At 37.0% G+C, this 23,407-nt stretch overlaps 2 long non-coding RNA genes across 4 annotated transcripts; one reads left to right on the forward strand and one right to left on the reverse strand.

Moving 5' to 3' along the window:
- On the reverse strand, nucleotides 1,861-2,945 carry LOC104722632. 2 transcript variants are annotated; one of them, XR_002034031.1, is made up of 3 exons: nucleotides 2,877-2,945; nucleotides 2,462-2,684; nucleotides 1,861-2,354 (listed from the first exon to the last, which is right to left on the reverse strand). It is a non-coding gene; the product is annotated as an uncharacterized LOC104722632 (long non-coding RNA). The 2 variants fall into 2 exon arrangements; XR_757227.1 differs by lacking the exon at nucleotides 2,877-2,945 and having other exon boundaries at nucleotides 2,462-2,835.
- LOC104722633 lies at nucleotides 11,639-14,099 on the forward strand. 2 transcript variants are annotated; one of them, XR_757229.2, is made up of 3 exons: nucleotides 11,640-12,323; nucleotides 12,606-12,747; nucleotides 13,872-14,099. It is a non-coding gene; the product is annotated as an uncharacterized LOC104722633 (long non-coding RNA). The 2 variants fall into 2 exon arrangements; XR_757228.2 differs by having other exon boundaries at nucleotides 11,639-12,323; nucleotides 12,606-14,099.

The raw sequence follows: 23,407 nt of genomic DNA on the forward strand, positions 1-23,407 counted from the left end.
AATTCCCACAGATCTACCTCCTATTCGAGGGCGAGAGCATTCTACTAACTTGCTTCCGGGAAATAATGCAATAAGTGTCAGGCCCTATAGATATCCTCATGCTCAGAAAGAAGTTATGGAGAAAATGGTGAAAGAGATGTTAGAAGCAGGCATCATCAGGCCTAGTCAGAGCCCATTCTCAAGCCCTGTTCTCTTGGTAAGGAAGAAGGATGATCGCTGGAGATTTTGTGTAGATTACAGAGCTCTTAATCGAGCAACTATACCTGATAAGTTTCCAATACCGATGATAGACCAACTCTTGGATGAGTTAAATGGATCGTTGTTATTCTCAAAGTTGGGTCTACGTGCGGGATACCATCAAATAAGAATGAAGGATGAAGACACTGCTAAGACAGCATTCAGAACTCATGATGGACACTATGAATTTCTAGTGATGCCATTCGGATTAACGAATGCACCTGCTACATTTCAGGCTTTGATGAACGAATTGTTTCGACCCTATCTAAGGAAGTTCATCTTGGTGTTTTTCGATGACATTCTGGTCTATAGTGCGACATTGGAAGAACATATGGAACATTTGACGATTGTTATGAAGATACTTGAGAAGCACATATTGTTTGCGAATAAGAAAAAGTGCATGTTTGGGCAGAAACAAGTTGATTACCTGGGACACATCATTTCTGGTGAAGGAGTATCAACTGATCCTGAAAAGACAAAAGCTATGGTGCTCCCAAGTCAGTGAAAGAACTGAGGGGATTTTTGGAGTTAACAGGATATTACAGGAGGTTCATTAAAGACTATGGTGTGTTAGCAAGACCTCTTACTGATCTGCTGAAGAAAGACTGTTTTGAATGGAGTAAGGAGGCACAATCAGCTTTTGACAACCTGAGTACCATCAGGTGTTGAACATTTGCATTTTTAGCTGTTTTTTTTCCTCCCCGTGTAGATATGAGTTTTGTAATGTACGAAATCATTATCAGGAGATTGTAGTGAAGCCCTTGGAAGAAATAGTAGCAAACGCATGCCAAAAGCCGCAACCACAACCGCTTCAGCCACCAACGGCTGGGGCGGCGGGTGGAGAGAGGAAGGCAAGGCCAGAAAAGGACCAAGCTGTAAACGGTCCGAGATGTAACTCAACCAACACAAAGTTTTGTTACTACAACAACACAAAGTTGATCTTTATATTCCCATTTTTGCCTTTGTTTTTAACCGAAGGTTTTTTTTTTTTTTTTTTCAGTTAAAAGTGGTTAAGAAAGTAACGTTTTCAATTTATTTGGTTGGACAGATTTGCATTTTGCATAGTTGATATAAGTGTTGATGAAGGTGCACCGTCAATTTCTTCTTTTTTTGAAAAATTTAAGTGTGATTCGTAAATTTATTAGGCATACATAAAACGTTGGTGACATCTAGAAAGTAACGTTTTGAATTTTTTTGGTTGGACAGATTTGCATTTTACATAGTTGATATACTCTTTGACATGCATTACCTTATAGTGACATCTAGAATAAAGCTGACATTATAGAATTCATAGTATGATTCAAGGTTAGGTCACTGGACTGAGGCAAGTTTCTTATAGGCAAAAAAGTCTCTGACAAAACCAGAGTAGATCAAAACGAGTACCTTTAAAGCTTCTCTAACACATTGTTTCCAAAGATACTGATTGAGAAGAGTTAGGAGTTCAATATTCACTCAAACTCACATTCGAATAAGCGCAATAGAGCTACCAACGTGACAAATGAGCTGGAATACTTCAATGGACACTTCATCATCAAGAAGCACCAGTGTGCAAGCATCATTCATATATGGATAAAAAACCATAAGAGATATATGGAAGACTTCAAGGAATTAAAAAAAAAAAAATTCTCTAACCAAGTCTTGAAATAAATAGCATATTTCAAACCCAAGTCTTAACATAAGCATACACGCAAGCAATAAAGTCTTATTACAACAATGGGCGGCCGATCATAAAAGTATCATACAAGTTAACTACCAAATAAACCTGGGGGAGATACAGAGGCGAAATTGTTACAAATCCACAGGCATTTCAGAGGCAGTTGTTGAGAGTCCTTGGCATTTGGATTCGGAGTCAGCTAACTCTTCTTCACAGGCAGTTTCTTCATCATATTCAGAGTCAGGTTCATCTACTTGGTTCAGGAGAACCTCATCTGGGTGTGCTAAGGCAACAGGGAAACCTTGGTTTATTAAACCTTCACGAAAACTAGAGAATCTGGGATCTTGTTCAAGGTACTCCTTGTTTTCAGAGAGTATCAGAACATTAGTATCTTCAGCTGTCCAGATAAATGAGCAGACCATAGCTTCCGCCAGAAGCCTGTGAAGTCTGGTACGTTTATCCCCTGGAATATCACGTACATCAATAGATGAAAAAGATAGACGATATATATAGATTACTACAAGTTAGAATATAAAAAGTGAATGAAGGAATATTAATTTTGATCACCACCTTTAAGGGGACTGACTTCAAGTCCAGCGTGATAAAATTTGTCTTTCGATTGCCTATCAATCAACCATGTATTCTCAGGAGCGTAAATCCAGATGGACAAGTCCCCGATTTTATAACCGTCCTTCTTGAGAGCTGATCTGACTTTCTTCTTAAACGAACGAGGGTTGAATTTTTTCTGGTGTTGCGTAATCCTCCCATTCCCATATCACAAGTGTGTCACGACCTGCCATACCAGGTTTTAACAAAACGAGGAAACGAATTTAAACAATCAATTTACGAACAAGATCGCCAAAAAAAAAGAAAAAAAAAATTACAGATCTAATCCAGATCGATGACAAAAATATACTAGGAAGAACTAGCTAGACAGATCCCGATCATACATCATAAACAATTTCGAGCAAGAGATGAATCTTACAGTAAGCTCTGGTATTGGTGGGCTTGGGGAATAATCTGGAGGACATGGTGAGAGACGCGATGCGCTGGATCAAGAGACTTTGTGATTATTATTAATTAGGGTTTACATGACTCCTATTGGGCTGGCAATCGTTGGTCGGTTGTCCATGGGCCAAACCAAGTTCGCAAGTTTTTGGGCCCGTTAGATATTTATTTGGCTCAATATGTTGCAAAACCAAACTGATTAAAATATTGTTACCAACTAAGACATTATGAGAAGAATGGGAATTGTGCCCTCTCCTATCCATCCTATCCCACATGGCACATATACAACAATACTGATACAATACCAGAGTCTAGCTTTAAAGTTATTACTCATCTAAAACCTTTTAGAATCTACTAATAAGCCATATAATATCATTCATAATTTTCCTCCTCTTTGATGACCATTTATAAAAATGTATAATCTTATGATATATTTTGATTCTGTCAAAGATATAAAATTATACATGGAAACATAAATCTGCAAACCAAATTTAAAGAGTGGAAGTGCATATCATGTACATGTCTCAAAATCGTTGACACTAAGATCCTCGACATGGTCTCTAAACAGGCATAAACTTCACCACGTTTCTCAATCGCTTCAAGCTTAGCTCCAAAACCATGGATTTCAACACTTTGAGGAGTGTTCTTTTTTTTTCATAGTTTAAGTAGAACACATAGTACGGTTTACATGTATATTTCATACACAAAACAACAATATCACCATTAACACTCATTCACTCCTCAAACCTACCATCAAATCGAACTATCACAAGACACATGGTTAATTCTCCTACTGACTTCTCCATATCCTAATGTTATAATGATATGATAATCACTCAAAATGAAAATAAAAATATTATTGAATTAAATCACTCAAAATGTATCACAATACTAAATAATTTATGTATAAATGAGATATACATAGTTATTATTAAATAGGTTAGAATCAATTCAATTAATTGATACAAACCAATATTGATTTGTATTATTTTAATAATATTGATACAAAACTATCAATTCAATTAATATATTGACTTGATTCCACTTCGAGGAGAAAGATGACTCTTCCAGCTTTCTATAGACACCAAGCATGATATATTTTGAGTTCTGGAAGCTCTTCAAAAGTTGCTCGTACTGTAAAGCTTTGAAACTTTCCTAAAATGTATTTTCCTTGTCTTTTGGTCCTTTTTGCTATAAAACCTGTAAAACTTTCTTCAAACCTGAAATACTTGATAATAGAACTTTTCTACTTGAAATCTTATCAAAATCTTCCTAAATGCATATGAAAACTATAGCTAATATGAGTAAAATAATGATGTTATCATGATTCTCCAAAATCAACTTTTAAAGTATCAAAAACCGGTAACGTAGAAAGCACTTTGTAGGAAGGATGACCAAGACGATGATGCCATAAAACAGAAGGAGAGATGTTGCCCTTGCTGGTTTGATGGGCTTGTGCAACCTTGACACCCTTGAAGTAGTAGACCCCCTCTCGCACTTCACCGGCGCCAATCAGGGTCCTCGTAAAACGGTCATGTACAACACATAAAGTATCAGTGAAAATAGCAATACAGCCGATTTGCTTAAGAAGACGCGACACCGAAAGCAAGGTACAGTTGAAGTTGGGAACATATAGGACATTGGACAAATAATAGTCCTTATTCAACTGTAAGGTGCCGATTTTGGTAGCACGAGAAGTCGTGCCATTAGAAAAAGTAAGCGGAGAAAGAGTAATGTCAAAAGTGTTGCATAACAAGGACAAATCTCCTGTCATATGGTGAGAAGCACCAGTGTCTATAATAACATCAGTAAGATCGGTCTTACCAGACAAACGTTCGGTAGAGAATTGATTCTGTTGAGTCTGGAGCAAATTGATGAGAGCCGCAATTTGGTCAGTAGGAACGGAAGAGAGCGCATTGTTGACAGTAGCAGATGCGGTGCTCACACGGCCACGACTGCGACCACCAGAGGAGTATGACCGTCCTCCACCACGACCGCTAGTGCTCTGTCCCGGAGAGGTAGAAGATCGTTGTTGTTCGAAGAACCAATCAGGATAACCATGTAGGAGAAAGCATTTGGAAGCTTCATGACCCTTATGTTTGCAGTGAGTGCATGAACGATTCGGATCACGACTTCGAGAGGTAACAGGAGCAACCGTAGGAGAGTGGCGCAAGTTCTGTCTTGACGGAAAAACCAACAGCATCGTGTTTGACTTCAGATGCACGCATTGTGTTGATATGTTGTTCAACACGGATCACACGGGAATAAACACTGTTCAAGTCGGGTAACGGGTCTTCATCAATAATTTGAGACCGTATAGTACTAAATCGAGACTCATCAAGTCCAAAGAGAAACTTGTGAACACGTCTATCTTCATGTTCCTTATCGAGTTCAGCAGCAGCGGCACAAGTGCAGGTAGTAGTCGATGTAAAACCCTGCAACTCGTCCCAAAGTCTGGAGAGACGACCATAGAATTCACGAACAGATTGACCGTTCTGTTTGCAGTTGTTAATCTCTTCCTCCAAGAGATGTTTACGAACACCGTTCTTCACAGAGAACCGACGTTTGAGAGACTCCCAAAGTTTAAAAGCCTCTGGAACAAGAGCAACGGTAGAGCAAACTTGTGGATCGATGGCAGTGTGTATCCAACCCACAATCATAGAATTGGTAGAGGTCCATCGGGCAAGATCAAGGTTAGAGGCCGGTTTGGTTATCGAACCATCAATAAACCCTATCTTCTGTTTAGCTTGTAGAGAGTTCCAAAATTCCGTTGCCCATTCTTAATAGTTATCACCCCGAAGTAAAACCGGTGTGATAAGAGAGCCTGGATTATCAGATGGATGTAGAGTATATGGAGTCTCCAGAGGATTGTTCCACAAGAGCAGACGTAGAGGTAGACGTAGAAGTAGGAGAAGTAGACATAATAGTAGGAATAGGAAAAAAATATGTAGGAGTAGTATATGAAGAAGCGTAAGAAAGAAGAAGAAAAAAAAATCAACAAAGATATCAAGAAAGTTTATAGATCAAAGATCATTAACTTGCTCTGATACCATGTTATGAATGAAAGAAAAATCTGTGTATATTGATAGAACGATCAAAGTATTTATACAAGAGAGATCCTAAATATTAGGAATATACGATAAGCCTAAATATTAAGTAGATTACAACATCATGTAAGTATCCTTATCCCAATATTTATGATGTTATTTAAGCCGTGACCATTATCACGAAACTAGTAACATGTATTCAAACTCGATTTTATTTGTTAGTTTGTTGTTGCATATTATGCAGAGAAAAGATAGAGATAACCGAAAAAGTAGTTGGAAGGTTAGTTCAGTAAAATTAAAAAGGAGGGAAGCAGAGCAAACATGTTAAGTGCATGGGAATGACACGAGAATGGTATACGTGAAATATTGAAAATGAAAGACATCATCGTTTAATTCCTTTGTAGTTGGTCCATGTTATTTATTAATGGTGTCTCTGCCACTTTTCATGAGACACTGTCTCACTCACTTTCTATTCAACATGTTAATTTTTACTGATGCATATCCTAAATGTTAACCCCATCTATCTAATTTGTACTGTTTTCTTATATGCATATCTCTCTCTACCTAGACCTTGGATATGCATTTTTTTTTTTTTTAGAAATCGTATGTACTTATATAATCTCAGTCAAGATCATTATGTCAGCCTTTTTTGAATTATTTGAAAATGGACGTGATCAAGAAGAACATATAAAGGGATGCTGATAGAACAAACTTAAATACGGAAAAATACGGAGTAAGGCATTATGTATACGGAAAGGTCAACTGAGATATTACTAGGAAGAAGTCAAACTTCCGTTGAAAGTTTGAAACCAACATGTGTGTCCTTTTTTTTTGGCCAAGAGACAGTCGTTGACCGGTACAGATCAACAGAATTCTGGTTTGATCCGGTTTAACAATTGGTTGATTTGGCAATAACTCTCTTAAGATCTCAGACGACACTTGGTTTCATTTCAACCATTCCCACCAAAAAGCTTATCCAATGGCCCAACAGGTATCAAGTGGATGGTTCAGATTCGCTGGTCCACGGGATCCAAAGCCGTACCATTTCCATATCTGAGACGCGTCATCGTAAATGTCTACCCCCCTTACATGGTCGTTAATGCTTAGTTGGAGACCGTTAGATCAATATATGTCATGACGTGAATGGTTAGGATTTGCTTTTACATGTGGTTTTCTCACCTTCTAGTTTTATTTCTCCTTCTACCTTTCGAAATTAACCAAATAACGGTTGATTGTGTCACAAAAGATTTATATATCATGATATATGCTAAAGTTTAAGTATAATTAGAAAAAATCACGAGAGAAGATCTCTCATGAAAGGTCCCCATTTTATCTCTTGGCATAAATCTTGCAAGTGAGCTCTGGAATTTTGTGACAAACAAAATCTTTGCTTGAGGGGACACCATATAAAAATATTATATGTGTTTGTATGATTGTGTGTAATATGTATTTGTATATAGATATTATCTATGGGCAATGACCATCTTCAAGCCTTACGAATTTTAGGAAAGGGCACTGGGATAGTCATGGGATTTATTACTATTTTTGTTCTTTTGAATTAACGAAAATATATATGCAACAAACCTCTTTAAATATTTGAAATTTGAACCCACATATATACAAAAGACTATTATATCAATTTAGTGATTAACAGTAGTAATTAATAAGCTTGTATATGCTTAATGTAAACTTTGATGATTCAGTTAATTATATTGATCATCAACAACTTTGAATACGCATTGTTGTTGTAGCATGAGATTAAAATGTGAGTCCATATGCATTTTGTGAGTCCATATGCATTTTGAATTTTTTTTTTTTTTTTTGTTATAGAAGAATGGACACTATGGGCCTGTTCGCAGCGACCAGCGATCAGAAATATGCCTTTACTTCTCTTTCAATTCTTCTTCATCTTTTTTTTTTTTTTATGTCTCTGCAACTGAAATCCCATAATTTTTGGGTCGCCAGATGAAATAGCGATGACACCTATGCCTTTGTTTCAAAGAAGCGACTGTTGCTGATTTTAAACCATGACAAAAATCTATGGAGAAGATGATCTCAGAAAATATTTTGTTACCTAAAAAATCTGAATTTTAGTTGGGAGTTTTCCAAAATTATAGTTATACCCTCTAATATGTTAATAATTACAATATAATGTTAATAAAAGAGTCGCTGGTTTGAGTCGTGCCACATAAAAAAGATCATCATAACTCGGTTTTTTGGGATCCAATACTTTTTAGGTAAACGCTCCAAAACATCTAGTATTATAAGACCTACTTAACTCTTTTGTTTCGAAGTAACAGTATGTTCAAGATGGTATTTAACAAAACACATGAAATTTTATCATTTTGTGATTATGTGACGGTAAGAAACAACAAGCAAACAAGCCAAGCATAAAGTAACAATGCATCAAAGGATGTGAATCACGTCTACTATTGGTCATGAATCACACCAAAAAACAAGCTCCATCAACTCTTAACTAAGATCATGTTGTGGAGGACCAAAAAATCTAAAGCAAATTTGGCCCGAGCCAGACGACTAAATATCGACGTAGGCAAGTTGTAAATTTTTGCTATTGATCGGTTGAGTAAATTGGGATCAGCAGGCCAAATCAAGACCGTATGGGATCAAACCAAGGCATGGACCAGGAGATTTAAATGTTTAAATTACCCATCGCAACATCACTATTCCTAAATAACAATGAAACTATATATGGACAAAAAGCAATTATGAATATTTTGATTATTCAGGATCAGGACCATCAGATTTTTATGTTTTACTCTTAGTTAAACTAAGCTCTTCATTTCTCTTACATATATGTACTAGGTGATATCCCGTGCTACAGCACGGGATTATATATTTTGTTAGTTAGTTTTTTTTTGTAATTTGCATTTTTGTAATGTAGTTTTTTATTTTGACTTATTTTCTTTGTTTGTATAGTGTTTATTTGTATATTGGGGGTTATACAGTAAATTGGAAATCCTAATAGAGTAAGTAGTTTGTAGAATGTAGCTTTTCACGGAAATAGACACACCGCAATATTAGATAGTATTTTTGTAAGAGAATAGACACTCCGCAATATCGGATAGTAGTTTTGTAAGAGGATAGACACACCACAATATTGGATAATAGTTTTAAGAGGATTAGTATTGCTTTATTTTAGCTTGTCGTCAAAAGAGAAAAAGTTGCTTGTTAAATTTTAGTGTGAGATATTTCAATAGTTAGGAAACCATTGTATTTATAGTGAGATTATGTATATTTAAGTTATCATTTAGAAGTTAATATTTGATATATCAAATCTCAGCAAAATAATTTAATTTATAGTTTGATAAAAATACATGTTTTAACGGGTTTAACTCAAACTTTTTTTATATTTTAAAATTTTTAAGAGTAAAAATATTAATATTACTTAAATATTTTATAGACTTAGCAACATAAATCAAACTTTGTTTTCGACCCAAAGGTATAATGGTCATTTAGACAATTCGAAATTATAGAGTAGTTTTATTAAATTAGATAATTCTCTAATCATTTTTAATGAAAAACCTACCAAAACAAAATCATGGTCTAATTTGAGTCTAGTGAGTACTCTTGCTTTAATAGTATACATGTCAATTTGAATTTGTTACATTAGTCGAGAGATATCATTTTGAATTTTTTTGTAATGAGATGTATATCTTAATATATGGGGAGAATGAGCTATTTCTCCCTGAAAACTATCATATCTAGCTAGATAGAGCCTGAACTTTGACACCGAACTAGATATCTCCGAAAAAAAAGTTTGATTTCTATTACTCCCCGAAAAATTACTTTGAACCTGAGATCAAACCACATACACTCAAAATTAAACCAATTAAAACCGGACTTAATAAAAAAATTTATCTGATAAAAATTTTAAAATAAAAAGAAAAAGAAAAATTGTTCGTTCTCCTTCACGGCTTCACCCATCGCCAAACCTCCATAACTTATCTTAGTCATTAAAGCTTTAATGAAAATTGAATGGATCTTATTCTCAGACAATGTGGAGTTTCGGAGATTTGATTTCTCTTTGCTGAATTTTTTTTCCCAGGAATTTAAAATTTTCAGATCTCATGGTTGAATCCCATCGGAGTATTATCTTCTCTGCCGTCTCTAATTCAAAAATCAGATACGGATTGGTGTTTGACTTCACTGATCGATTCTCTCTTTTATTCTATTTTTCTTCCTCCTTTGAAATGAGATTTATTTGGTGGTGAAGATTATAGCGAGAAAACTAATGTCTGATTTCCAATTTTTTTTATGAAGAACTAAAAAATCAGACAAAAAAACCTTTTAAAAACCCATTTATTTCTAATAAAAAGTCATCCCTTAGATCTTTTTCTCTCATCTTTGTGTGAGTTTCTTTTAGCCGATTTGACTTTTGTTTTTTGCTTGTTTGTTTGTTTTGTTTCTCCTTTTGCAGTGAGTAAATCTCTTCTGATTAAGAGGAGACAAACGCCAAGTGTTTGATTGGAATTTCCCAATTCATCGGTTGCTCGATTCCTTTCATGGAAGGAATAAATCCTTCATACCCCCTATTGGTGGCCGTTGTTGGCTTTGGATGAAGGTTTCTTTTCAGATCGCGAGTTGTGATGATGGGATCTCATCACTCGGCTCCTTTTTTATCATCTCCACCAATCTTCCCACATTTCCAACTGAGTCAACTCGGTCCCGGTCCATGAGCACGTGGGAATATCAAAAATTAAATAGTGTGTGAAAAAAATAGTTAAGGCGATATAATATCGTCGAAAAAAAGTGATATAATATCAAAAAAAATATATTCGGTAAAATAGAGGTTTGGTTTGGTCTAATTGGATTTAGGTTCTTCATTAAACGGTTAAGTAAAGAGTAAACCAATAGAAACCGAAGACTAGGTGTAATTAGATCTCAAACTTTGAATTAGGGGAGATATAGGTATAGAACTATATTTTCAGGGGAAAATAAAAATCAAATTTTCTTTTCGGGGATATCTAGATCGGAGTCAAAGTTCGGACTCTATCTAACTAGATATGATATTTTTTATGGAGAAATAGCTCGTTTTCACTTAATATATGAGAATACATTAAAATTATGATAAGATAAATTTCAAAAATAAAATATACGAAGTATTTTTGGTTCTCAAAATTTAATGGTAAAAATTATTTTAAAAATGCAAATTATTTCACGTCACGTTCTCTCCCCTGTAGAGACTCTTCTCCATCGAATGAAATTCTTTTTCTTTGCTTCTCTCATAATCACCATGGTCTTCTCCGTCTTCTTCTTCTCACTTTGGTTGCTAACTTGCTATGCTCTCAATCTGTCTTCCAACATGCATTGTCTTTTTATAGAGGTTATTATTCTTTGTGTGAATAGGCCTGTACGTATTAACATCATTAGTATACCATCAATCCGACAAATCTCAGTAGAAATGAAAAAAAAAAAAAAAAGAGAGAAAGGTGAAGTAGTTATTACCGTGATGCTAAACACAACTTTTTGACTATTTTCCAATTCCTCAGTATCACATGTTGTTATTTCAACATTCTCAGAATTTTGAAACCCTAGAAAAATGGCAAAGTAAATAGACTTTATCAATCAAACAAAGTAAATAGAGTTATAAATCAAACAATATATCTATCAACAACAGAAAAGAGAAAATAGATATATGTTTTGTTTTGTTTTGTTTGTTTACATGATGATCATTTGTTCATAATTATGATGTTTTACATTAAAACCAAAAAACTTACATACTAATTCAATCGACTATTATTTCCTTGATTTCCCCAGATTTTACAGAAGATCGTTTCCACACATGCATGCTATGTTAACCTTTAGGATGTTTTTCTATATTTATAGGTACTATATGATCAAAAAATTCGAGGTTTTAATTTATTTTTGTTGTTTGCTGCTCGTGACCATTCCTTCGAGCATCATCACCATTCACCGGTAACCTCCAAACCATGATCCAATTCCAATTCTACGCATCCATTCGTCTCCACGACTATTGTTCTCACATTCCCATTTAGCAAAAAAAAAAATCACAATCGATTTTTGAAAGGAAAAAAAAAATTCTTAGAAGAGATTGAAACAGATCCGCGTGTGCCAGCAGTGGAACCTGACCCGAAGGCATACTCGTATGGTGAAGGTGCGAATCGTCATTTAAAGGAGGAAGCGGTGGCGACGGAGGTTCTGAGATTGGAGCGACGGATCTTTCAATTGCTTGAAAATTAAGGACCTGCTTTGTCCTATTTGTATGCAGATAGTTAATAATGCTTTTCTCCGGCTTGCGGTCATAGCTTCTGCTATCATCGCACATCTTAAGAACAAGAGCGATTCCCCTTGTTCTAGCCAAAATCTGACTAACAATCATCGTTCTTACTCATAAGGTTAGAATTTTCTATTCCTTTCTCTAGTTTTCTCATAATTTGGTGTTTGGGGAGTTAGTTATATGATTTTTATCAGTCGATGATAGTGAAGATTTTGTGGTTTTGTTGTCTTTACTTTTAAATACAAGTGTGAGTGCTGCTCGGTTGTGTTTTAGCTTGTAGTCGAGTTCAGTTTTTTTCATTTGCAGCTTCTACTTTCTTCACTATGCTTCTGTTGCTTCTACTTTCCTCACTCTGCTTTTGCAGCTTAACTTCTAACTTCTAAGAAATTTCTACCAACAGTAGTGAAGCTAAAGCTGAAAAGGGTGGACGGAAGAGAAAGATCGGTGCAGAGCAACAAAAATTAAGAAGAACGATAAAAAGAAATTCATGGCTGTGTATTGTCTTAGTACTCTGCTCCTACTTACCGTCGCAGCTTTTAATGGTATTTTATTCATCTCTAGAATACATGTGATCTTGATTTTGTTAGCAGATTGATGTATCCCTGAATAGTTTGCTTTTGAAACTTTAGTTTGAGCTTCGATTTTAATTTGAAATGTTCGCAAGGCAAGGCTTCTAATCTTATTGTAGTGGTTTGATCTAGGATCTAGAGTTCGATCAATCATCTTCGATGCATTCTGAAAAATAAATCTTGGAATCAAAATTGGATTGTATGAGAGATATATGATTATATCGTCTCTGTTTGGTCACGTGTGGTTGCTGAGAACAGAGATTGGAGTTCTCATTATAATCTTTGCATCATCGTCCATATCTTTTAGGTAAAAATATTGAAAATCAAAACTCATATGTTTTTAAACTTACGGGGTCACAGTTTATAGTGATACATACTTTTGTGGAACTTCATTTTGAAAAATCATTATTTGTGGATTTTATTGTTATTTCTAGTGGTTTTGCATATCGTTTGATGAAGATATAACATCTGTTCTCGCATTGGTAGTCATGTCATTTACTATGTGTGTTTCATTTGGTGTTTGGGTTCCCTCAGTTATACTTCCTTAGGGTTTAGTGTTCTGCGTTTAACTGGCTACTTGGGTCCCCTCAGTTGTAGTTCCTTAGGGTTTAGTGTTCCTTAATAACAATGCGGTTAACGAGCTGCTTGGGGTCCCTCAGTTATACTTCTTTAGGGTTTAGTGTTCTGCGGTTAACTGGTTACTTGGGTTCCCTCAGTTGTAGTTCCTTAGGGTTTATAGTTCCTTAATAAGAGTGCGGTGAACTAGCTACTTGGGGTTCCCTCAGTAATAGTCCTTAGGGTATAGTTTTTCTTAATACATGTATGTGTGTTTGATTCGGTCCAATACATTAGTTGTCCTCATTTGCATTCCCTTAATACTCTTCCCCTTGTAAGTTCTGTTAAGTACATGGCTTCTACTAGCCGCCGAACTCTTCACTCACGAGGTATACATACTCGAGTCCATGAATTTCTTCCTTTCTCTATGATTTCTTGCTATATTTGAGCTTATATGACAATGTTTGTTTAATGGTTTGCTTGTTATTAATTATCTTCCTGAACAAATCATTTTTACATGGTTGGTGGCGTCGACGAGATAGTTGTGAAGGCAAAAAACTTTTCCAAGGAGTCGACAGCTTAAAGGACTGATTTACTTCTTCTTTTTTTCATAGCTGTTGTATAGTTGTCTTATGAGATCAAAGGTTGATAAGTATATGTAATTTTGTTTAGTTTTTTCTACTTCTTGTTTAGGTATTTAGGATTGACAATGAAAACCAAACAATTGCTAATTTACGTTATATATGAAGACTAAATGTCTCTCTTTTTCATGTTGGTTGTGATGAAGAACGTGCGTTAATTCAGTAGTGCAGTGGATCATTTTCAAGCACCACCAATTTTATTAGGGATAGTGTTGTCTTTTTGCTATCACAAAAAATGCCCAATTTTGAAAGCATGGATAAAAGTACCTAAAATGAAAGTTTTGTTGGAACAAATGCCTAAATCAACAATTACCCCTTACAAGAAAGCTGTAGCTTCAATAATTGAAGAATACTTCAGTACTTCATCATCAAGAAGCACAAGTAAGCAAGCATCATTCATATATGGATACAAAACCATAAGAGATATATATGAAAGACTTTAGGATTTTTTTTTATTCTCAAACCAAGTCTTAAAATAAATTGCATATTTCAAACCCATGTCTTAACATAGCAGCATACACGCACGCATTATTGTCTATTACAACAATGGGCGGCCGATCATAAAAGAATCATACAAGTTAACTACCAAATAAACCTAGGGGAGATACAGAGGCGAAATTGTTACGAGGCAGTGTTGAGGAGCAAGGACACCCTTCGAGACATGCACATTTCAGATTCGTACTATTTCGGCTTATTTATATTACCATTATTCAGAAAATAAGAGTGATCTCCCCATCACCATAATTTACATACCAAAAATTCCAAATTCTTCACCAACAACATCACATTCTCTAGTTTTAGTAGATGTGCTAGTTTCTCAAAGGTCTCTATGAGGGGAGATGAGTAATCAATCAACCAAGAGTAGCGTCAAAACTGTAATAAAGGCTAAAGCACAAGTATTTGATATACTTGATAGATCAATGATGGATATATTATAAGTAAGTTCCAAAAAAAATCAAAGATCAACAAACAAAAACTAAGATTTCCATTGAGATTATGATGCTTAATCACTGACTCTACTTTAGAATTGAATAGAGCGAACTCGTAGATTATTCACTAGAGCTATAACAAAAAAACGAACCATTGAGAGAACACATTCNTATTTGTTGTCGAAAATAAAAAGGGACTTGACTCATTTACTGTCTCAAACTAACATACCACCTTTCTCTTACTATTTTTTTAACGTAATTATTTTTATTGATAACAGAAACAAATCCGATCATTCTTTTGTCTAAACCATATTAAAAGCAAATCAAATACAAAATTGGTAGAGTTCAGATATTGAATGTTGATAACATATTTTTTTTTTTTTTTTTGTCAAACACTTGATTTCATTCAATAACAAAACAAAATACAAAGAGTGGGATTCAAAGATCCAGAGTTCAAAGCATGATAAGAAGAGACATTCCCCAAAACCAGACATAAATAAATAAAAGAGATCAACAAGGGATCCAAGAGAGCTTTAAAGCAAATGCTATGAAGCGATTTGCCACATGTGAGATCAGGACTTGTTGAAACGTCTTCCACGAAAAAGATCGATGGTAGACCAATTGGTCATTGTCCAACTTGGACTAAATGACGTTGATAAGGTGTTCGAGGCGACTGGATGGTGGTTGAAGTAGTTAGCTTGACATGTCGAGGGCTGATTGTTGATCAAAGAAGCTATAGGACCATACGCACGCCTTCAGCAATTTGAGTTCCAAACAAAACAGCCATGGGACTTCAATAACTTGGGAGCAATAGGGATCATGATTGAAGCTAAACTAAGGATTATCAATGAAGACGTGTACAGCTGTAACATAATAGGTAGGTCCTCTCTCACAAGGCCTTGGCCATGGAGATTAAGGATTCTACCCAAAGTTTGTAGCCAGCACGACACAAGCATAACCAGAGCAGACCTGAGCTTCACAAAAGATGGCGGATGATGAAGGTTGACACCCAAAGGTTGTTGGGATAATATCTGACATACAAAGGTGTTGCCAAATGGGTGATAGTTGAAGACGTAAGCCAGAATTGACTCAGGATGAATGCTGGTCGTGGTTAATTCCAAACCATGATCAACCTTTTGCCAATTAGAGTTCGGAGCTACAATGCCAAGAGTCTTCAAGAGATCGAGACTAATAACATTCACCATAGATAGAGCAAGAACCAGGTATCTTAAAGAGATATTGTAACACCCTAGCAGTATAGTTGATTTACTTCCCAAGAGGAGTCTTCGACCTCTGGGTTTATAAACACAAGCTATAACTAGTCTAGGGGTTGACAAGAGGAAATTTGACTCGGACCTGGTTTTAAAGAAGTTGGGTTGGGGCTGTAGAATTGTTAACGGGCCAGCTTCAAATATGAGGCCCACCAAAGGAAACTGAAACCCTAGTTTACCTTTGATTGACCAAACGCAGATTGTTGTGCGGCGGCTGGTTGGAGAGGTTGTGTGAATTTGCCGTTAAAAGTCCATCTCCGGAGAGAGAATATTCTGCCCTGTCGAGCTCCGATGGTGGTGGTTGACAGACGGGGAGGTCCTTGTAGTTCGGAGAGTCATTACCCTGAAGAAAAGATCGTCGTGCGCCGTCGACATCTTCCCCTGGAAGAGCGCATCTGATGGTCCAAGAGGAGTTTCTTCTGCCATCACTAAATCCAAGGTGAAGAGTTCTTCAGGTGAGAAACGAGATCCGACTTTAAGCTTGAGTAGATCAGTGACCTTTTGATTCATTGTCGCAGGGGTTGGGTACTTGAAGAGGGTGATGGGTTTCGCTGGAAACCACCTCCCTTCTTTGAATGAAACACATCCCAGATTTGGGTTCCCCATAGTTTGTGAAAGGTGAAAAAGGGTTGAGAAAATGGGGATAAAAAGAGACAGATCTAGAGTGAAGAAAAGCCAGTGAACAAACGTCCCGACGTCGGCGAGCCGAAGCTGCGCCGATGCCGGAGAAAAGGAGGGGTGAAGGTGCTTCGATATTCGTGCCTGGAATGTTATCAGAATAAGATTTTAGATGATTATTATATAAGAGTGTCTCCCCATCACCATAATTTACATACCAAAAACTCCAAATTCTTCACCAAAACTCCAAATTCGGCGTTCAAGATCTGGCAGTGGGTTCTCAAGATCCGGTGGTCATCTCTCAAAAACCGGTGGTCGGAGTACCTTTTCAGGCTGACTATGCTGTTAACCGAAGATATCTTTCTCCTTTAAGCGATGGTCTCGTCTCGGTCGGAGTTTCCGGTGAATGCCCTTCATTCTCCCTTAACCGGTTGTCTCATCTCCGCACTCTCCTCTTGCTCTAACCATGATGACCACTTGGAGAACACATATTTGGTGGTTCGTGACCCAACAGAGGTGAAGCTTCACCAATCCTTTAGAACGGAAGTACAAAGACGATCAATGCTGTATATCCGTCAAACCTCCTCCGGCTACGGCCGCGCCATCATCTCCGGCGACATCGATGTCCCGAGAGGCTTTCCAAACCTAGCCGCCAGCGGATCCATTGTATTTCCAAATCGAAGTTTTTTGTGGTGGGCTTGGACTGAGGTTAAAATGTATTTTGAAGATTTAAATTTTAATTCCCCTTTCCGTTACACTATTATGGGCCTAATTGTAAAGGGTCAAACCCTGTCTTTAACATTTTCCTTCTATATGAAGCGATTACCAAAGATTATGAAGAAGAGGTACCTAAGGCTTAAAAGCTACTTACTTCCTCTTATGAGTCTACAAACTTCCTCTAAGGAATGGCACCTCCAACACTCATTGGTGTTGCTATCAGTTTTAATAGTGATACAAACTATGTATGCTTCCTCTTTTTTGGAGAGACTTCTCAAACTGAAATGTCACATAATGAATTTTGATTTGCTAAATAAAAAACGACTTAAACATTCAGTTTACATCCTTTCTAATGAAGTGATCCTATGTTTAATGTGCAAAGTCACTCGATTCTTTTTTAGTACGGCGGGGTTTGTTACTCCCTCCGGAACTAACATATGAGGACTTTAGCATGGAACTGTCAAGAGGCGAGAGCTAAAGAAACTTCTCGTCGACTGAGAGAGATGTGTCACATGTACTCTCCAGGTTTTATGTTTTTATCCGAGACAAAAAATGATAAAACATTTCTGCAAACCTTGCAAGCCGAGCTAGGATTTAACAACCTCCAAACTGTTGAGCCGGATGGCACTAGTGGAGGTTTAGCCCTTTTCCATTCAAAGGACTATCCGGTTAAGTTTTTGTTGTTAGATGATCGATTGATCGACATCGAAACAATCTTTTTATGACTTTTATCTATGGAGATCATGTGGTCAAGGGTCGAGATTATGTTTGGGAGAGATTGACACGGATTGGCATAGCTAGATCCGAGGAATGGTTCATAATTGGCGATTTTAACGAGATCACAGGAAACCATGAAAAAAGAGGAGGAAAAAAAAGATCTGAAGCCTCCTTTCTACCCTTTCGTGCTATGATCAATGCCTGTGGGTTTATTGAATTTCCATTTCAAGGCAATCAATTCTCATGGATTGGTCAAAGAACAAATGGTAAGGTAAGATGCCGATTGGATAGAGCTATGGGGAATGAAGAATGGCATAATATTTTTTCCCACACAAATGTGGAGTATTTGAAAATGTGGGGCTCAGATCATAGACCCCTCTTAGCGTCTATCAGCTCGACTCCAAAAAATTTCCGCGTAAATTCATGTTTGATAAGAGATGAATTGATAAACCCGGAATAAAGGAAGCGGTTCAAGAAGGATGGAGTGTAGGTGGAACTCGCGAGAATTGCCCTTTGTCAAGAAAAATTCGAAATTGCCGAAGAGTTCTCTCCATTTGGAAGAAATCTACCGTAACAAATTCAGAAAAACTTATCAAGGAACTCCAAACAAAGATTGATGAAGCTTATGAGGACGAATTCACTACGACGGATGACATCCTATTGTTAAAAAAGAGATTATGTGATGCTTATAGGGAAGAGGAAACCTTTTGGTACCAAAAGAGTCGTCAAGATTGGTATGCAGAGGGAGATAAGAATACAAAATTCTTCCACGCCTCGGTGAAGCAAAGACGTGCAAGAAACAGAATTACAGGCCTTCTTGATCGAAATGGATTTTGGGTGGATAACGAAGAACGGCTAGAAGAAGTTGCCGTCGAATATTTTGATAACTTATTCTCCTCCTCGAATGCGAGTGATTCTTCCGAAGTTCTTAGAGAAATCCCTTCCATGGTCACACCGGCCATGAATGAATTTCTAACTAAGGATGTTACAGAAGCGGAAGTTAGAAAAGCGTTATTCTCACTGAAGCCAGGAAAGACCCCGGGGCCGGATGGGATGACCGCTCTTTTCTTTCAATGCTTCTGGGATATAACGAAAAAATATCTCATCATTAGGGTGAAGAATTTCTTCAGTTATGGTATTTTTGATGGCAAGATAAACGAGACTAATATATGCCTTATACCTAAGGGAGATAAACCCAGAGAAATGTCAGGATTTCGTCCTATTAGCTTATGTAATGTAAGCTATAAGGTGATATCGAAGATCTTGAGTCTCCGATTAAAGAGATTTCTTCCAGAGTTAATCTCTGAGACACAATCTGCCTTTGTAGCAAATCGACTGATAACTGACAACATCCTCATCGCTCAAGAAAACTTCCATGCCCTTCGCTATAACTCTGTTAATAGGAAAAGAATTATGGCTCTCAAAACGGATATGAGCAAAGCATACGATAGGGTAGAATGGCGATTTCTCCAATCTTTAATGGAGAAAATGGGCTTTAATGAGCGTTGGGTGGGGTGGATCATGCAATGCATCACTTCCGTATCCTATCAGGTTCTTATCAATGGGGATCCCAAAGGCCTTGTTAGGCCGACGCGTAGAATTCGACAAGGGGATCCAATTTCTCCGTACCAGTTTATTTTATGTATGGAAGCTCTCATCTCTAAGATTAGAAGAGCAGAGGCAAACAGAAAAATTCAAGGCCTTAGGGTCGCTTGTGCAAGTCCATGAGTCTCACATCTTCTCTTCGCTGATGACAGTTTATTTTCTGCAAGGCAGATATTCAACAATGTAAAGAAGTGATAGACATTATTCGCAAGTATGGTGAGGCTTTAGGACAAGAGATCAATTTTGCTAAATCTTCCATTATGTTTGGAAATGAGGTAGAATCATCTTTACGTCAAGAAATTAAATCAATTCTGGGAATCTCCCAGGAAGGAGGCATGGGGACGTACTTGGGTCTCCCTGAAAAGATTCATGGGTCAAAAGCCGAGGTCTTTGCGTTTGTCAGGGATAGATTACATAAACGAGTCAACCCATGGCCTTCAAAATTCCTCTCGAAAGGAGGAAAGAAATTCTTATTAAGTCTCAAGCACAAGCCCTTCCGACATATGTAATGTCGTGTTTTCTATTGCCTAAAACAATATGTTCTAAGCTAACTAGTGCGATCGCAGATTTCTGGTGGAGTAATAAGGCGGATAGTAGAGGTATACATTGGATGTCTTGGGACCAGTTATGCTCTCAACTTTCTGATGGAGGCCTAGGATTCAAAGCCTTAGAAGAATTTAATCTCGCATTATTGGCGAAGCAACTATGGAGACTATTAAGATTTCCTGATTCTCTTCTTAGTCGGGTCCTTAAAGGAAGGTACTTTAAGTACAACAGTTCTTTAGAGATAACAGTATCCAACCGTCCGTCATATGAATGGAGGAGTTTACTTGCTGCTAAAGATGTTTTGAAGTATGGGATTCGGAAGACTATAGGCTCAAGGTTTGGTACTTACCTTTGGACAGATCTGTGGATACCCGATTCCCCTACACGTCCTCCGAAAGGACTTTCAGATGTTCGAGATCCTTTGATCTGTGTTAACACCTTGATTGACTTCGAGACAAAACAATGGAAACTGGATCGTCTCCGGGAACTCTTTCCCCCAGAAGAAATTACCCTCATTTTAGGGTTAAAACTGAGTCGTATTGCATCGAATGATGGATATTGTTGGACTATGACTAAGTCCGGAAACTATTCCGTGAAGTCTAGTTACGAGGCCGCGAGAATCATTTCTCGTCCTGCTTGTGAACTCCCTTTTCAGGGGCCTAGTGTTACGGCACTAAAAGCACAAGCTTGGAAATTAAAAACTACACGAAAGTTGAAACATTTTGTGTGGAAATGTATTTCTGGGTGCTTGGCGACAAGCCAAAAACTACACTATCGCCATATTGGCAGAAACAAAGGATGTTCTAGATGTGGAGCGGACGAAGAAACCATCAATCATGTGATCTTCGAATGCCCCCCAGCTAGACAAGTATGGGCTTTGTCGAATATCCCTGCATCCCCTATGTTGTTCCCATCATCGTCAATATACAATAATATTGATTATTTATATTGGCGGGGTAAGGACGTGGGAGCAAGCGAGGAGAATTTAAGAGTTTTTCCATAGATTATGTGGTATATTTGGAAGGCACGAAATAAAAAAATCTTTGATAATATTTCAGAACCACCACAAGAGACCCTTGATATCGCTATTCAAGAGGAAGAAGCATGGAGGCGAGCAAATAGGAGAGAAGATCCCTTAGCACGGACGGATCCCACAGTGGAAATTATGCCTATTCCATCTGATGTTCTTGTTTGCTTTATTGACGGATCTTGGCATGCGTCAGATTCAAGAAGTGGGCACGGTTGGATTGTATATTCTGGAGGGAGAATGAGGCATTTAGGATTGAATGGTTCGCGTAAAAGTCTTTCCCCTCTTCATGCCGAGTTGGAGACTCTTTTATGGGCGATGAAGTGCTTATTGGCGATTCCGTTGACGAGTATCCTCATTATGACAGATTGTTCGGACCGTCTTGCTATGATTTCAAACCCAGAGGCATGGCCTGCATTTGCAGTAGAGCTGAAGGATTTTATGTATTACAAGAATTTATTTTCTTCGCTGGTTATTAGATATATCCCTCGTAGTGGTAATACTTCCGCTGATCATCTTGCGAAATGTGCAAGAGGTCGCGGATTCTATTTTTCCCATGTAAGTTCGACGGTTTCTCACTGGCTCTCTCTAGAAGAGAGTTCTCAACCGTGAACTAGTATATGGAGTTTAGACAATTAAAAAAAAAAAAAAAAAAAACCTCACATTCTCTAGTTTTTGTAGATGTGCTAGTTTATTAAAGGTCTCTACGAGGGGAGATGAGTAATCAATCAACCAAAGAGTAGCGTCAAAACTGTACTAAAGGCTAAAGCACAAGTATTTGATATACTTGATAGATCAATGATGGATATATTATAAGTAAGTTCCAAAAAAATGAAAAATCAATAAACAAAAACTAAGATTTCCATTGAGATTATGATGCTAATCACTGACTGTACTTTAGAATGGAATAGAGCAAACTCGTAGATTATTCACTAGAGCTATAACAAAAAAACGAACCATTGAGAGAACACATTCTCTATGAGATTGCAAGAATCGGAGACATGTCTCTTGATCGAACTGTGACTCCGCGACGCAATTCAGAAGTTGGAGAGCCTCTTGGCCGTATACTGGTTGGGGACTCTGTTTCCGGTGAAACGGATAAACCACGATCACGGGACGATGACCTCAAAAAAAAAACCGCAAGTTTTTAAATGGGTCTGAATAAAACCCAGTTTAGATAGTTCAATAAAGCCCTTTTCAAAATAACAATATTACATGTTCTTTTGTCTTCTTAGAAAATTAGACTGATCAATCATGGAAGTGATCTCAAATTTAATTGTTTTGCTAAACATTTTCGTTTCTAGTAATGTATATATTTAACTTTTGGATTCAAAATGCATTTTTGAAGGCTTCCCATATGTTGCACGTAGCACAAAAGCTGATTAGTAAGAGCTAATTAAGATGACCAAAAGCTGATTAGTAAGAGCTAAGATGATCACCGATTCTATAGAGGAAAACACAAACTCTCTGGGGTATATATTTATGATTTAAGCCGCGACCATCGTCACGAAACTAGTAACCTATAGTACAAGGTATTCAAAATCGAAGTTTTTTAGATTGTTGTTGCATTATGGAGAGAAAAAAAGATAGAGATAGATAACCGAAAAAATAGTTGGAAGGTTAGTTCAGGGTAAATTAAAATGGAGGGAAGCAGAGCAAACATGTTAAGTGCATGGGAATGACACGAGAATGGTACGTGAAATATTGAAAATGAAAGACATCATCATTTAATTCCTTTGTTGTTGTTGGTCCATGTTATTTATTAATGGTGTCTCTGCCACTTTTCATGAGACACTGTCTCACTCACTTTCTATTCCACATGTTAATTTTTACTATGCATATCCTAAATGTTAACCCATCTATCTAATTTGTACTGTTTAATTATATGCATATATCTCTACCTAGAAATCTTATCGTATGTACTTATATAATCTCAGTCAAGATCATTATGTCAGCCTTTTTTGAATTATCTGAAAAATGGACGTGAGCAGGAAGAACAGATAATGG

The sequence above is a fragment of the Camelina sativa genome, chromosome 11 (assembly GCF_000633955.1).
Source record: "Camelina sativa cultivar DH55 chromosome 11, Cs, whole genome shotgun sequence".
NCBI lineage: Eukaryota > Viridiplantae > Streptophyta > Magnoliopsida > Brassicales > Brassicaceae > Camelina > Camelina sativa.